Source organism: Myotis myotis, unplaced genomic scaffold (assembly GCF_014108235.1).
Source record: "Myotis myotis isolate mMyoMyo1 unplaced genomic scaffold, mMyoMyo1.p scaffold_m19_p_1, whole genome shotgun sequence".
In the NCBI taxonomy this organism is placed as follows: Eukaryota; Metazoa; Chordata; class Mammalia; order Chiroptera; family Vespertilionidae; genus Myotis; species Myotis myotis.
Window position 1 is genome coordinate 196,359,650 of NW_023416313.1, and position 14,325 is coordinate 196,373,974.

The following is a 14,325-nucleotide window of genomic DNA, read 5'->3' on the forward strand; positions in this document are numbered from 1 at the left end:
GCAGCCTTTGGACAACATAACCTCTGTTAACGGCAGCTGAAATCTGGGCTCACGCAGATTCTTTTTATTTTTTTTAAAATGTACCTTTACTGTTGAAAGTATTACTGATGCCCCCCCTTTTTTTTCCCATTGACCCCCTCCACCCAGACCTTCACCACACTATTGTCTGTGTCTATGGGTTATGCATATAAGTTCCCCAGCTATCATGCAGATTCTTTTTTTAAAATTGTTTTATTGCTTAAAGTATTACAAAGAGTATTACATATGTCTCCTTTTCCCCCCCGCCCTTGACAATCCCCTGGCCTCTCCTACCCCCCAGTGTCTTATGTCCATTGGTTATGCTTATATATCATGCAGATTCTTAAGTGGGATAGAAAACAGTCAGAAGAGTGGTTATTTTTTTAAATGCTTTTATTGGTTTTAGAGAGAGATAGAGATAGAAACATCGATGAGAGAGAAACATTTTCCTGCTGCCTCCTGCACGACCCCAACTGAGGATCGAGGCTGCAACCTGGGCACGTGCCCTAACCAGGAATCGAACCAGGGTCCTCTTGGTACATGGGTCGACACTCAACCACTAAGCCACACTGGCTGGGCAGAATCATGGTTGTTATGTAAGTGACCTTGTCAGAACTTTATCTTCAAATAGTATTTATTAAACACTCTCTTGCTTTAATAGGGTTCTCGTTCCCTTTATCATTTACAGCTGTGTTTCTCAGCAAGCGTAGGGCTTCCTTCCTAAAATGGACCAGGACCTTCATTTCCTGAAGCCATATTACTAGGCAGAGTTTTCCAAGGAAGGAAAGTGTTGATTCAGCCACAGACCACCAAGCAAATGTCTGGCTGCTCTCTGGGACTTTGTGTCTGGCTCTCATTCCTCAGGCTGGCTCTGCCTGGCTGGCCTGGGCAAAGCCTACTGACGTTTCCATATGACACGTGCAACTCTCTAGCTTCTAATTTCCTGGCTCCTGCTGGTGCTCAGAAGCCCGGGGGGCGGGGGGGGGGGGGAACTGGAGGGGGAACAGGGGCAGGAGGGTGCTGGCAGGAGCCTGGCCCTGTTGCAAACCCTCAGAAGGCTTCTCTGTGTGTCTCCTCCCACGTGGCCGCTGCTTCCTCCATCGCTACCCCACAGGGAAGTGAAAACAGCTCATTATCTATTTATTTTACAAAGTGCTGCCCTTGGTGTTGAAATCACCTCAGGGCACAGAGCATGCCATTTAAAACAATTAAAAGACATAAAACAGAATTGGTGACGGCCAGCAGTTCTTTAAAATCAGCAATAAAATGCCAGTTTGAGGAGCCCTGGCTCACCCTGTGCAGATCACCTGCGGGGCTCTGTCCATGGGAGGGGCAGGGAGTGCTTCTCCTCCAGCCTCCGTCGGAGCTGCTTGCTCACCAAGCCCGGGTGCTCCCACCACCTTCCCTCAGACTTTCCCCTCTGAGTCGTGATGACTCAGCTCAGGCCTGATCCACTCATTCGTTTTCTTCCTGTGTCGGGCTGGGGAGGCTTCAGGAGGCCTGCAGCGTCCTGACGAGGGACAGCGGGGCAGGTTTGTTCAGGTGCCTCACATGGGGGGCCAGCTTAGCTGTTAGCCTGTCACTGCGTGGGCCTAGACCAGTGATGGCGAACCTTTTGAGCTCGGCGTGTCAGCATTTTGAAAAACCCTAACTTAACTCTGGTGCCGTGTCACATATAGAAATTTTTTGATATGTGCAACCATAGTAAAACAAAGACTTATATTTTTGATATTTATTTTATATATTTAAATGCCATTTGACAAAGAAAAATCAACCAAAAAAATGAGTTCGCATGTCATAGGTTCGCCATCACTGGCTAATCGGTAGTTGGTGAGCAAATAATAATATTGACAGTGACAATATTAATAACAAGAGCTGAGCCTGACTGGGGCTTCTGCTATGTGAAGGGAGGAATGCTGACTCATTGCTAAGGTGTCTTCAGCTTCGAAAGATGTGTGGTTAGAACCAGAGGGGCGGAAACCAGGCAAAAGCAGCCACGTTACCCAGGCTGGAAGAGAACTTGGGAAAAGGAAAGAACCATGTGGAAGTCATCTCAGCTTGAATGAGGGTCGAGGTGCAGCTGGGGCTCCTGCAGCGAGAAATAGAGACATGCTAATTGCAGGTAGGTTTGCCCAAAGGTCTGAGCTATGACCCCAGCTTCTTCAGCTACTTCTCTAGAGGTTAGTGCCCACACGATAAAATGGAGGAATTGGCCTGATCCCCTTTTAATGCTGTGATATAGGTTTCTGAGTTTCAGAACTCAATCATCAGCAAGCACTTATTGACCACGTTCTACCTGCCAGGCACCTGCAGAGATCTCTCAGGGAAAAACACATCTTCTCATCTCCCAGTATCACACAGGTTTCTCTCCAGTGGCTGCAGCCCATTTGCCTCTTCAAAGTAGGAGAGGGTAGGGGTGATGGGGGGCCAAGGGGGTTAGGGAGAAGAAGCATCCTTTGGCTCAATTATGCATTTATTGAGCACCAACCTTCCCCTTGCTCCGAGATGGCGGTTGACATTCAGTAGCTGCTCCATTTGGTCCCCATGCAACCATGTTCTGAAATTCCCTGGTCATGGCTCCACCTGAGGAGCAGCCCTGCCTCTCTCTGGCAGGAACGCGGTTTCCCTTCTAGTCCCGCTCTGGCCTTCCACCTTCCATCCTGCTGAGTGTCCCTCTGGCTGCGTTCATTGCTCCCTACGCCGGGGTTATTCAGCTGTTTTCCTCTGTCCCACAGGCTCTCTGTCACAGGAGGTCACAGCCCAATTCAAATCCCCTCTCCCTCTCCCTCTGTCCTATGCGCTGAGCAGACGTGCATTTGGCATTTCAGCCACGGAAGTTCCCTGACCCCCTTCGCTCTTTCCTCAAATGGAAACCTCAATGGCTTTTGCAGAAATTTTTATGTTCTCTGCCACGTAAATGCAACAGCTATTTGCTGAATACTTATATATCGTAAGTTTAGTTTTGTCATGCCCTCAAGACACTTATCATGTGCTTGGTGAAATAAACAGACACACGTGAAACCGTTTGAACACAGCAAAGCACTGTGATGTTGTCAGTATTACCATCAGGTGCCGAAATGTGTGGCACTGGAATCCCACCACTAACACTAGCAGTACATGCTGACCTGCCCGAGCACTTAGGCACATTTCATTTCAACCTCAGACTTGGCCTATGAGTTTGGTTTCATTGTCCCCATTTTACTCTTCAGCGAACTGAGTCACAGAGAATTTAACTGCCTACGGTCTCATGGATGGTGAGACAACACAGCTCTTTCCAACTCAAAAGTATGTACATTTAAAACCCTGACTCCACCGCTGCTCTCTCAGCTCCATGAAGGCGGGGTCTAGGTGCTTTGCTCATGGCTGTTTTCCAGGACCATTTCCCCAATGTTTACCATATTAATGCTCATTTAAGAAAAAAAAATATATAGGGTGTCCCAAAAATGTGTACACACGCTTTGAATAATTATAAAGGTGGTATTTGTTAAAATATACTAGTATTTCATTTTCACAATTGAGCTATCAGCTGTTACAGTGTGTATACATTTTTTGGCACACCCTATAGACCTCTATCTATCTATCTATCTATCTGCCTATATTCACACACATACATACATATTGCATGCTGCACCTCTTATCAACAGAAAGGACAAAATGGCCTGTTTCCTAGAGTCAGAGGTTGGAGGAAATGTTGAGGAGTTTGGATTGTGAAAATCAAGTTTAGCAGTCAGTAGCCTGGGGGATGAACTTGATGATCAAAGAGTGGGGGAGAAAGTAAAACAAAACAAAACAAAACAAAACAAAACACAATAATTACAGAACTCACCTCAACAACCAACGCCCTCTTCTCGCAGCCTCAGCTCCAGCTCTTGGCCCTGCCGCGTTCCCTGTGCTGCAGCTCCGTTCTGTGAGGCGGGTCAGCCTGGTTTGTGTTACTTACGTCTCAGCCTCTCACAGAACTTGGGCCTTGGGAGGGCAGGTGCTGGTTCCCATACTTTGTATTCCCCTGTGGGTTGGTCCCACAGAGCAAATGTTTGTTGAAATGAGTTGAAATTAGAAAGTGTATCATCTCACTCAGCTTATGTTTTTAGCCCCCCCTCCTCTTTTTTCCTGTTTCTTATGTGATGCATTTTTTTTTTTTGAGATGGTTAATTAGAAAAAATATTTTTTCATTGATTTCAGAGAGGAAGGAAGAGGGAGAGAGAGATAGAAATATCAATAATGAAAGAGAACCATTGATTGGCTGCCTCCTGCATGCCCCCTTCTGGGGATTGAGCTGCAACCTGGGCATGTGCCCTTGACTGGAATTGAAACTGGGACCCTTCAGTCAGCAGGCCGGCGCTCTATCCGCTGAGCCAAACCAGTTAGAGCTTATGTGATGCTTTTTGGGAAGTAGCAATCATATAGGAAAAAAGAACCGTAGAGAAATCCCTGGGTAGTTATACAGGGAAAAGAATGTGGTGCTACTTTTTTTTTTTTTTTTTAAAGCCCTGGGTCTTATTTGTCCCAGATTGAATTCCCATCTTAGACAAAAGGAGGGAAAGAAATGAAGCTGCATCTCCCCATCAGTCCGCCGAGGGTCTGCCTTAAAGAGGATTGAGGGGGAAATGTTCAATTTTATTGATTTGTTCTGCTGGGTCCTTCTCTCCAGGACACTGTTTAGTGTGCCGATCGGAGTGGAAAATGAAGAAGAGATGAGCAATCAGCTGTGAAAAGCGTTAATGGACCCAGCACCCCTTTGGGAATGAGGCAAGGCTCTTGCTGGCTCCCAGGACCAACTCTCTTCCAGTTCAGCGGGCTTTGTTTCTGTGAAGGGAATGTAACTCCCTCAGGTGGCCCCGGATGGAGGAATATTACAGCCTGCACAGCAGTGGGCTGCAGCTTCTTTCAGGAGAATGGAGGCCACTGTCCTGGAAGGGGCCCTAGCTCCTTGGGGGCCTTTGCAAATCTTAAACTTCCCAGGTGGCCAGGAGAGTGGGTCACATGACCCCATAACAGTGATGCTGTGATTATCTGGGGGCTTCCAAGTAATGGAGCTGGATGTTCTTGGAGTGGAGGGGACTGTGGGTTGGTGTGGATCCTGACCCAGGGGCTTGGGACCAACACAGTTTCTTTGTGGGAGCAGCTGGGTGGACAGGCCTCTTTTTAAGCTTTTTAAGCTCTTTGAGAGTTAAGAAATGAAGCGTTGGATTTGGGCTGGGAGGTTGGGAAAGGATGTCTACCTAACAGTAATGAGGAGGAGAGGGTGGGGCTGATGGGGGGCTGATGGGGGTGGGGAGAAGAGCAGGCATTCTGCATTTACTCTATTGCAGACCATGGGCTAAGTACCTTACTTATTAATGTGTGAGAGCGATGCCTTCACTCCCTCACACTAACAAATATCTCGTCTTTGTTAATTAGCTTCTTCCTCTCTCCTACCCTCTCAGGGTTTTCCTGGCTCCTGAGCTTTTAAAGATAATAGAGTCAGGGGAATGCAGTGGTTCTCAACCTTCTGGCCCTTTAAATACAGTTCCTCATGCTGTGACCCAACCATAAAATTATTTTCGTTGCTACTTCATAACTGTAATGTTGCTACTGTTATGAATCGTCATGTAAATATCTGATATGCAGGATGGTCTTAAGCGGCTCCTGTGAAAGGGTTGTTCGACCACCAAAGGGGTTGCGACCCACAGGTTGAGAACCGCTGGGTTATAGAGAGGAAGGATCAGAGAGGCAGAGGCCGGGGGAAGGAAAACATTCCTTTTGCTGGGCCAGCTCTGAAGCTCTCCTTTGTTGTGGACAACGATGGCACTGGACAAAGTGTACATGAAAATTTTAAAAATGAAGTGGCCGTAGTTGGCTCAATGGATAGAGCATTGGCCCAAGGACTGAAGGGTCTCAGGTTTGATTCTGGTCAAGGGCATGTACCTCAGTTGCAGGCTTGATCCTTGGCTCTGGTCTGGCACATGTGGGAGGCAGCCAATCGATGTGTCTTTCTCACGTTGTTTTTTCTCTCTGTCTTCCCTCCCCGCCATTCTCTCTCTACAAAAAAAAAAAAAAAAAAAAAAAAAGTCAGTAGAAGAATATTCCTGGGTGAGACTTAACAAAAATAAAAAATGAAGTGAGAGAAACTTACTTAGTGAGCCAAGTCAACCTACATAACAAATATGAGATGGAGAGGAATGAAAGCAGAAAAAGAATTTGTGGGTTGGGTGTTAGGTAGGGTTTCTAGACAAAATACAGGACACCAGTTGCATTTGAATTTCAGATAAACAACAAATATGACTCAAATATTACATGGGAAATATTTATACTAAATATGATTTGTCATGTATCTGGAAGTCAAATGTAACTGGGCATTCTTTCTGTTCTTTGTTTTGTTTTATTTTGCTAAATCTGGCTAGTCTAGTGTTGGGGAGAGTTTTGTGAGCTTTCTCGAATTGAGCTTTAGGAGCAGTGGGTGCGGGGAGGTAGAGGAATTGGGCAGAAGAGGAAAAGATAGTTTAAGAAATGTTGCTGTGATTCATAAATCGGATCCCCTTTTATGTTCTTCTAGTAAGATTAGAAAACTTTATAAATTACATTTGGTTTTAGAAGTATCTTCAAATGTAACTACATACTGAGACTGGGTGATATGAGATCCTGGCTTATATCTGGAATACCTATACCATAGCTCTATAATCCTTACAATTATGCAAGGTGGGCAGCATGAGGAACTTAAGGCTCAGAGAGGTTAAATAACTTCCTCAGGGTCACACCGCAGGTAGTGGAGCTGGCTTCCAGGCCTAAATTCATTCGATAACCTGTGCTTAAAACCTGAAGCCTAAACTAAACACTACTGGGATAGACTTGTAAATAATGCTTGAATACAACATGCTTAATGTGTGTAGAATAGACCCATGGATTTTAACATTCCTTTTTTAGTTAAAGAAACAGTTATCTAGAGAAGATAAGGTTGACACAGGTAGTTATTGGTAGAGCCACAGCTAGAACCTGGGCCCACTGAAGGGACATTGGGGCTGAGTGCTCCAGGGGACAGCTATAAAAGAGTAAAGTCGACAGCCTCTTTATTGTCGGCCTCCGCCTGCCTCAATTCACCCCTCCTCTCCCCCTTCCCACCTCTCCCTCTCCAAGCATCGAGCTGTGTCCCATTTCTATGTATTCTTGCTCTGAGCCAGCTGTCCTAATCCCTGCAAGGTGTTAGCTGATAAGAGCCTGTGGGAGAATCATAAAATGTTAGCCCAGCATAGGATATTAAAGGCTGTAGAAGTCTGAATGCAGGTGTGTGCAGAGACAGAAATTGCAGGAGATACCAGAGAGCCTGGCCACCAGGCAGCCTTGCAAGATGGCATTTACCTTGGGACATTCACTATGGTCCAACATCCGGTCTGTTCCCGGCCTTGTAGTCCAGACACTCTGTCTTCTCATGCCCCACGTCTGACTGGATCCAGCAATGATGACTCATAGTAACAGAGCTCAAAGAAAGAAGTACAGCATTGAAAGGCAATTTATTAATGCACAGTAGGACATACACCTGCTAAGCTGACTTTCACCTGACTGGTGTCTTCTCTCGCGTGGGATGAGGAGCTACGTGGAGAATCAGGTAGCACCTGGTTCGTACAGGGTTCCTGGAAACAGTGCCGGGGGGAGTAAGGCAGAGAAGACCGGAGGTTAGTGGCATTGAGTGCTGAAGTCTGAGGCTCTCACCTCCATGATGGCAAGGTGCATGTGCCCATCAAACTAGGCATACCCGCTTCTAGGATGTGGCAGGTGTCAGATGAGGTCCAGGAAAGAAACTAGCGACACACTCAAAAGGGAGTAGTGATTGGAGAGAAGGGAAAGAAGGGATTTCAAAACCAGCAGGGGAGCTCTAACCGGTTTGGCTCAGTGGATAGGACGTCGGCCTGCGAACTGAAAGGTCCCAGGTTCGATTCCGGTCAAGGGCATGTACCTTGGTTACGGGCATATCCCCAGTAGCTCATCGATGTCTCTCTCTCATTGATGTTTCTAACTCTCTATCCTTCTCCCTTTCTCTTTGTAAAAAAAATATATTAAAAAAAAAAACAGCAGGGGATAACGGATCATCCCCCCCCCACCTCCCACCCCCTACCCCCACACCCCCCAACTAGTCCCAAACTAGAAACCCTGCGTTTACCATCTCCAGGGCAAAAGGAGGAAGCCGTTACCAGAATCTGGAGGGGGCTTTAGCTGTGGCTCTGAGAGAGGGCGTTTCCTCCCTGTTCATAGGTCGACACTCAATCCCAGAGCCATGCCAGCTGGGCAGGTTTGTGTTGTTTTAAGCCACTGCATTTGTACTAAATTCTAACAAAGTCATGTGTTGTATAAAAAACTAACACAGAGGATAGTTTGGTGATAGAGGCACCTTTCCAACATCCTTCCATCACAGGTTACATGAAGACTTCTTAGGATGGCTTTTTTGCCACCCAATTTTGGTCTCTACACAGACACCAATGAACTGGAAATCCTGACCATAAAAACGACTGTGGTCCCACGACATGCACAGCTGATGCTAAAGTGGGTTTCTGCCCTGATAAGCATGTTCCCAGGCCTTGTGCTTCACTGCTCACCAGGCCCGTCATGGTTGGGGCCTCCTGAGCTGAGAGCCCTGGATTCCCAGAAAGGCCAATGAAAGAGGCAGGCAGAGGTGGTGGGAGGCCTCTCCGGCAGGGATCAGTGGCAAAAAAACAACAAGGAGTGACACAAAGGACACCTTTCCTTTTGGCGCGCCATCGCAAAAGTAGCCCAAGGAAAGGGCTTTGAATCTGCTCTGAACTGGAGCACTTGAGGGAAAATAATCCATGACATGAACTTCATGTCATTTAGCAGATTTCCTCAGTTCCAGTCTCCGTCCCTGAGGAGACCCCAATAGGCTGTCAGGAAGAGGTCCTTCCCTGTAAAGCTGTTTCCTTTCCTCTTCAATGAAGTCTTAGACACTAAATGGAAATGAAGAGGACGCTGCTCAAACCGTGCCTTCAGAATGAAATGGCATATGAAACGGCTCAAATACATTTTAGAGACAGCCCCTCCTGTCAGAAATCAATATGGCCGCCACGTTCTACAACGTGCCTGCTCATAAAGTGGAAACGGCTCGAACCCTCCATTTAACATGTTCACAGTTGATATCAAATGTCAAGATTTTTATATCTGCTGTTGCCCATTTAGGACCAAGTTATAAATCTGAAGTCTCTCCTGAGCATATGAGCCTGACAGTGTTCGATAAAAGCTTTTATAATCAAGTTCGATAAAGAATCCAAAATCTCCGTCTTGTGATTTTTAGCTTACAACGATCTTCGTAAAGAACATTTCCTGCCTTGATGTTTATCAATATTTATCATTTTAAAAAAGGAATAAGTAGAAAACTATGTAGACTCTTACCTTGTGGATGGAAATTACAGTTAAGAAAGGAGTCAGCGAGTGAGATGTCTTCATGGTGGCATTTTTAAAGAGTGACCATGAAAAGTCAGAAGATGGAATCTTGAGTGACAGCCATGGTCTGCTACGGATGGCGTTCACAGGAAACAGAAGACAGGCCATCAGCTGCAAGTCTTAAAAAAGACTCCCCTTTGCTCATTTGCATTTAATCCAGTCCTGAGACGGACAGCCATGCACCCATCCTTCTAAATTAGCTTTAGGTAGAAAAAAGGCACCGGTTTCACCTCCACGCCTGTTTTGGGTGAGCTCCTCTCTCTAGAATGAGAAACTTAAAGAAAATTAATAAAAGAGATATTTTTATTCAAACAAGTGAACTCTGAGTTCTCTGTGTTTTCCTATCTGTAAAAAGAGACGGAATACATAGTATATATACACATACATATGTATATACACACATAAATGTACACACATTGTACATACATATGCACTATGTAACATGTACTAAAGTTAGGAAGATAAGTGTGGGGAATAGTAAACAACAAATTCAGAACAGCCATTACCTCTGAGGAGGAGAAAGGGGGGTGTGATGAAGGTGATACACAGGGAGCTCCAGGTGAATGAGTAATGTCTTATCTTTTCATACTGGGTAGTTCACAAATGCTCATGATATTATGGTCGATGCCTTTTGTAGTTGCACATCTGCCACATTTTATAATTAAAACAAAATGTGTTAATTTAATTTTTTATTTTGAGAGCATGTTTATTAAAGTGGGAAGGGTTTAGCACAACAGGAGAGAGAGTAGGCGGGGCTGCCTGCTCACTGAGAAGTCAGAGAAAAGGGGCCTTGGAGACAGGGTCAGGGGTTAGCCCCAGACAGCTGCTGCTGCCCATTGCTCCCCTGGTTGCAAGTCTCATGGAGTCCCTCAGAGTCTAGGAGATGTAAGCCTGAGAGGGAAGAAGCGGGGAGAGGGAAAGGTATGGGTGTGCTCCTGGGAGGGAGAACAGGCTAAAACAAATTTCAAAGGAAGGTTTAGGGTTGTGTGATGGTTAATTTAATGTGTCAACTTGACTGGCCTAAGGGATGCCCAGATAGCTTTACCAACGTTATTTCTTGGTGTGTCTGCGAGGGTGTTTCTGGAAGAAATTATCATTTGAGTCAGCAGACAGAGTGACGAGTCTCTCTTCACCAATGTGGGAAGGCATTGTCCAATCCACTGGGTACCAAGATGGAACAAATAGGTCCAGGAAGGGCAAATATTCTCTGTCTTGAGCTGGGATGTTCATCTTGTCCTACCCTTGGACATTGGGGCTCCCGGTTCTCGGGCCGTGGGACTCTGGACTTACACCAGTGGCTCTCTGGTTCTTAGGCCGTCAGACTCAGACTGAATTATACACCCACTTTCCTGGTGCTCTGGCTGGTAGAGGGCTGATTGTTGGGCTTCTTGGCCTCCATAACCAATTCCTATAGTAAATCTCCTCTCCTGTCTGTCTATAAATGTTCTATTGATTCTGTTTCTCTCTGACTAATTGGGTCATCAGAGAAATGGGAAACTGAGGGAACAGTCCAAATGCCATTCAAATTCAACATGACTTTTTCACCCTCCTCAAAGTTGCTCTCCTGACTCCACAGTGAAATGGGGACCAGAGCATGTTAGTGACAAGGGACAGCAGTCTGGTTCAGGAACTTTGCCAGCTGTCAGTTAAATACCCATTATTAAATATTAAATTATATACATTTATAATTAAATGAAGCATATAAAAAACAAAGCTAACACTTATAATTTATCACATCTTAATTCCTTTACTACACTTTACTACTATCTATGTTCTTAAAGTTCTTTAAAGCTGTTGTATCTGCATGGTAGATATTCTATATAATACACATATCTTCACAACTCTGCATTCGGTGACATCATGTTCATAGCTTGAAATTGACCATGGTAGGAGTATTTACACCATGAAAATTGGCAGATGCTACTAATCAGGGCTTCCTGCTCCCCTCCTCTCCTCCCCCTTGAGAGCCTGTGGTTAAACATTCACCAGCATACCACTGGGCAGACCACCAACTTCTTCAACAGCTTCTGTGCTCTAGCTTCATTCTGAACATTCTGAATTCTCAATCACCAAGAAAAACTCATAATTCATTCCCCCACTAGGTTTGGATGACATCTACAAAACCAACTGAGCAGATTCTTGAGGTATTAGGCAATTGGGGAGCATTTTCAGGAGTGAGATGGTCTGTACAGCCCCAGACCCCAAAGTATCAAATGTCAATATCCTTCATAGTCCCCTGCAAGGGTGTATTTGAATGTTGGGATATTCCAATCCTGGATATCACATTGTCAGGCCGGAGGCTTCTGCTTGGCTATCCCTGTTGTAATTCTCTTTCCTTTTTCAGTCCTCTCTTGTCTTCAGCTGGTGACTCCCTGGAGGCTGGGGACCTTGATTTATATGTAATATGAGGAACTTTCACTGCAGTGGGAAGCTGGCCTGCAGAAACTCTGGGATGTGTAGGCTTGCACATATGCCCAATGGCCAAATTCCCTGCTCGGTTGAAAGTGTGCCCTTTGGTGGGCAGCTCCTAGGCACCCAGAGTTTATCCAGGGGCAAGCAGCAGCCAGTTGAAGAATTATTGCCCTGCCCCACCCCGCAGTAATGTCTGGGCCTGGGCCTCCAGCCCCATGAGCACCAGTTAGTCAAAGAGCAGGATCAGTTCTAAAGGGGTTGGAGGGAGGTTGGAGAACTGCTGCCAAGAACCGTCAAAAAGAAGTTATCTTTTGAAGTGGATCTTGATTTTTTTTCCTCCCTCCCAGTTCCTGTTCAAGCCATTTCAAGAATAAATTCCATGAAAGATTGAAAACAACCTAAATATCCATTATTAAAGAATAGATTAAGTATATTTATTTTGAGAAAGAAAATTATGAATCAATGAAAAATTCTTTCCTTTTGAATATTGTATCATATTGTATCATGTCCATGTAATAATTGTTAGAAACATAACATTAAAAGAACCCACAAAACCGTAAATGCTCATGTTGTAGAGATCACATAGCTCATGAAAAATCTACTTTCTATTATTTAACCCTGCATTAAAAAAAGAAAAAGCAAGAAACTGTTTTTGGTAGAACTAACTGTTCCACTTGTGGTTTAGAGTAAAATTTCCAGTGATAGCCAATAGATTCAAAAAGTGCTGTAGCTCAAACAATTAGACGAGAAGGTAATGTACTCCAGGAAACTGTGAGCCGGCTCAAAAAGTGGCTCTGGGGAAGACAGAGACACTAAAGTGAAAAAGACAGGCGAAGAGGCCTGGCGGGGGAGTTCAGTTGGTTAGTGCATTGTCCTGACAGGCCAAGGTTTCAAGTTCAATCCCAGTTAGGCACATATAAGAATGCATAAATAAATGGAACAACAAATTGATGTTTTATTTTCCTCTCTCTCACATAAAAAGAAATATTTTTAAACAAAGAGGAAAAAAAGATATTATGCCATGGAATGTGAAAGTGGAAAAATGTCTTCTATCTACCTTAATATGTTATTTTATACAGCATGTGATTTTAAAGATGTACGTGCAACTAAAGTATTGTATAGTTTAAGTTAAAAATCATGGTTTAGAAGACCAATGACATAGAGAAAAGGCCATGACAGTGATAAATCAGTATAAAAATGTTTGGTCTATAAAAACTATTTAACTGTAAAAATAAATACATATGAAAAAAATTAAATGTATATCGATCTGGAAGGAAAGTCACCCCAGAGAATCAATGGTTGTATTTGTACAGGTGACTTTTATTTTCTTCTTTATATATTTTTATAATTTCCAAAGTTTATACAATGAATAGTCATTACTTTCCTGACAAAAATTAACCATACTTTAAAAACAAACAGTAACATATCTGCCAGTAGTCCCTGCCTCCACTGTGCCCCACTGTGGATTCTCCCAAGTACATTAGTGTAGAATAGAAATGAAAAAATTGCTAACTTTACTGAGTGTGAATCATATTCCCAGCACTGTACCGAGCACTCTGCCTGAATTATTTTAGCTAATAACCACCCAGTCCTATGAGGTTGGCATGAATACTCTGATTTTGAAGGTGAGGAAACCAAGGATCAGAGTGGGTTAGTTCTTTGCCTCAGTTACACAGCTAGTGAGGGGGGTGCTGGCATTTATACCCAGGCAGACTGACTACAGAGGGTCACACTCTCAGCCCTGGCTCTTCGCTGTGCTGCCTCCCAGCACTCCAATGGCCGTCTGGCAGGATTTCAGAAGCTGTCGGGCTAGCCCATGGGAAAATTCCTAGCCAACTGTCTTAAGCGGTTCTGCACAAGCTCATACTTAAAGAAGCTGGACATTTTAATGGAGTGAAGCAAGTTTCTTACCTGGAACTGTAATGATTGCCTGAGTAAAGGGATGAGATGAGCTTGTTGAATAAAATGTATTTCCCTACTGCTTTAGGCAGAAAGACTTCTAAAGGAAGGGGACAGTTGGTGTGCTGGTTTTAAACAGAGCCTGTGAGGATGTGTCTGGGGCTACCTAGGTGGCAGGAAGAGACCAAGATTATGAAGCCTAACCAAACCAGGGATGGAGCAGCAAATGAGGGGGTTTTGAGTAGTCAGGGGCAGCAGAATCAAGCAAAGGGGTAAAAAACCAGCTTTGTCCAGCAGAGGAAGAGTGATTAGCACTTATTGAGCATGTACTGTGTCCTGGAGATTCATATTTGCTCCTTCACTTCATCCTCCCAACAATGCTCTTTGATAGGTGTCCTTATCTCTAGTTGATGGTTGGAAAAGGGGAGGTTGAGAGAGATGAACCCGTCTGAGCTCACACACCTATTGAGTGGTCAGGCCAAGATTCAAATTCTGGGCTTCCTGGCTCTAAAGTGTTTCCAGTGATATCAGCCAGTGTTCCAGGAGGAAATGCTCAAATGGAGCAATTAA

The 14,325-nt window shown here is 44.6% G+C and overlaps 1 long non-coding RNA gene across 1 annotated transcript; it reads right to left on the bottom strand.

The window, feature by feature from the left end:
- Positions 1-1,774: 1,774 nt before the first annotated feature.
- Positions 1,775-9,469, bottom strand: LOC118664776. The gene is made up of 4 exons (XR_004970402.1): positions 9,394-9,469; positions 7,354-7,472; positions 3,845-4,024; positions 1,775-2,107 (listed from the first exon to the last, which is right to left on the bottom strand). It is a non-coding gene; the product is annotated as an uncharacterized LOC118664776 (long non-coding RNA).
- Between the last annotated feature and the right edge of the window lie 4,856 nt (positions 9,470-14,325).